The sequence below is a fragment of the Salvia hispanica genome, chromosome 1 (assembly GCF_029641045.1).
Source record: "Salvia hispanica isolate PSC_SH4W2 chromosome 1, Shi_PSC_v1, whole genome shotgun sequence".
Classification (NCBI taxonomy): domain Eukaryota; kingdom Viridiplantae; phylum Streptophyta; class Magnoliopsida; order Lamiales; family Lamiaceae; genus Salvia; species Salvia hispanica.
The window spans coordinates 63,545,768-63,548,694 of record NC_142692.1 but is presented as its reverse complement, the minus strand read 5'-3'; the positions used below and the strand labels follow the sequence as shown (position 1 = coordinate 63,548,694).

The 2,927-nt window shown below is 41.2% G+C and overlaps 1 long non-coding RNA gene across 1 annotated transcript; it reads right to left on the bottom strand.

The window, feature by feature from the left end:
- Window positions 1-885: 885 nt before the first annotated feature.
- LOC148934358 (uncharacterized) lies at window positions 886-2,650 on the bottom strand. Its single transcript, XR_016134361.1, has 3 exons — window positions 1,397-2,650; window positions 1,219-1,286; window positions 886-1,142 (listed from the first exon to the last, which is right to left on the bottom strand). It is a non-coding gene; the product is annotated as an uncharacterized LOC148934358 (long non-coding RNA).
- Window positions 2,651-2,927: the final 277 nt, after the last annotated feature.

Sequence of the window (2,927 nt, the reverse complement as noted above, 5' to 3'; positions counted from 1 at the left end):
GCATATAAAGAACATAAAACTATAGATCTATGAATACTTGCTTAGATCTAGAATATTCTTGTGAAAAATTCGAATAAAATTCAAGATTCATAATATTCTTTCATCGATCCAAGTATTCAATCATGAACCACTTTATTTCTTGATTCAAAAAACACATATTCACTTAAACACATACATATATGTAATCAACAAACATATAATCTAGCATATATTACTTAGAATATATAGATCTAATGTTGTTCATCATAGATCTAGAATATTTCGTAGATCTTAGGATTTAAATCCAATAATCTCAATATTCAATCATCGATAAAGAAACATCATATCATAGATCCAAAAAGAAAATCAAGAAAAACATAGATGCAACACACATTGCATTATTTTCGAAAATCCCAAGTTCTTACACTACAATTTTCGAAAAATTCAATTAATCAAATACATAACCAGAGCCTAAAAATTGGCTCTGATACCAGTTGTTGGGACTACCGCAGCGGAAGACACGGAAAACAAGCAGGTCCTTAACGGATCTATTTAGGTGATTATGCATTCGACTCCAATTTAATGCAATAAACATAGATCTATAGATATAACATCAAATAAACACATAATCATGCATATTCGATGTAGATTCGATTATTACCTCTTGATCCATCATTGGATTGACGTTGTTAGCTGCACCACCCGGAGATCCTTGGTTTATCGACCACGAATCTTCCGTACTATTCCCTTGTAATACCCGCTCTTTGTTACCTTTTCTTTAAGACTAATGTCAACCTAGAGAAATGTTTGTTGTTTTCAAATCAGAAATATTAGTCGATGGTCTTGCTTGGTTGCTAATTTGAAGAGTGTCGATCAAACTAAAACAGATTTTCGTATATACGTGTGAAATACAATAAACGTCAAGAAATAAAAATGATTTACACATGTGTTGACAAAAAAAAAAAAAAGAATTTAAGAATACAAATATACAAAGAGTTGGGCCTCGACTCTCGAACACGAGATTTCTTTCGGCCCAAAGACTTAGAGGGCAGCCCGAAGGCCCGTGCAGCCAGCCCGACTGCCTCGTCTCGATCCCAGGCCACATCCCCAATTTTTTTTTAAAAAAACCCTTTTCCTTTATCTGCCATTAAACCTGCAAGAACCTACAAAACTAATAAATATTTTAGATTACTTTTCCCAACATCAAACCAAACAAGGAAGGAGGCATCCTTTCTTTACCAAAGGAGGTCTAAATGATCCCAAAATGGGAGGTACACTCCTACACAGCCAATGCACCAAACCGAGAGCTGTATGTGAAAACAAAAATTCTTAAAACTTAGGAGTACAAGGCTGCAAACCTGTGTACTAAGTAATAAATGAATGAAGGGACAACTGAGATAAAACATTTAGAATTTACCTCTCATTGCTGCCAAGAATTTGAGACTTGCCTCTTTTGGAGTGGCAACCTATCCTTTGACCGATACCTTGCTGATCAGCTAGCCCAAAACGTGTCCCTCCAGCTGCGCCAAATCAGCCCAAACCGAACAGCCACCTGCTTCCCCTGCACATCAAACAAAGTAACCTAATGAAGGTAGTACTTATGTTTCAAGAAAGAGACAAAGGAAGTAAACTAAAGGTGCCATCTGCAGCATGAAAACAAAGAGCTTTGACAGCCATTTAAGGCCTCACGAGTACACCACACTTCGCCTATATAAACCACCATAAACCGCCCCTGACTCCCTCCCCAGAAACCACAAATTCACTCACAATCAAGGAGTGCAGCAAGGAATCGGGAGGAGCAAGAAGGCGAGGAGGGGCAGCGGCAACACGGAGAAGCAGCCGTAAAACGAGAATCGCAAAGGAGAGGTATTCCATAGCCCACCCTCACCAATGCATCATGATAGCCAATCATAGATAATCAAGAACTTAGAACTATAGGTGCTCAAAAATCCAATGTGAACTTAGCAATATCGACTGATAGAACCCATACTTTGAGTAAGAATACAAACCAACACAGTAGGCCTCATGTACAAGTTTTGATATCAAAGTTTTCCCCAATTAAATTACTACCCAAGATGGTTTCAACATCACACAGTAAGATACACTAAGACTTCATCTTTGAAACATAGTATTGTTACAAGGAAATAAATGAGAGGAAAAAAACTTAGCTTTGGAGCAAGGAGTGATGGGAGAGCTGCCGGACGGCGAGCTGCGATGACGGCGGTAGAGAATTCGCCGGAGGGAGCCAGGAGAACGCCGGAGGCAGGGAGAAAGAGAGGCGATGCCTCCTTCCTGTCGGCGACTCCGCTAATAAAGATGAGGCGACGGCGGGCTGGTCTTCAAGGCGGGCCAAGCCGCGTCTACCTCAGCCGGAGACGTCGGCGACGGCGCTGAATCGCCGAGAACGAGCAAAGGATGAGCGGAGAGGGGAATTTCAGAGGCGCGGCGTAGCAGCCGAAGGAGGGAGAGATTAGAAGGGAAGAAGGAGAGAGAGAGTTGGAGCAGCGGCGACGGCGGAGCTCGCCGCGCGATAACGGCGACACAGGCGCGCCGTCGATCCAGAGCTGGAGCCGGCGACGAAGGGGGGGGAGATGCGCCGTCGTTCCTCTCCAAAGCAAGGATTAGGAATTGGGGTTTTTGATTTTGATTTTGGGGATTTTGTGTTTTGAGAGAGAGAGGCCGATAGTTTTGAGGGAGGAAGAAATTGGGCCTCTTTCATTTGGGCCTCTCCTTTTCTTCTTTTGGGCCTCTATAAATTAAATGCATGGGCTAAGGTTTTGTTAATTAATGGACCAATTCTTTAAATAATCTAAGGAGTTGGGCTAATAATTAAAATAAAATGGGAGTTTGCTCTAGCCTAATTAAATCATGAGCCCACCTATGTTGCTAAATCAAATAATTGAGGTTAAGTAATGGTCCGCTAAATTTTTTTCACGATGATAAATTTA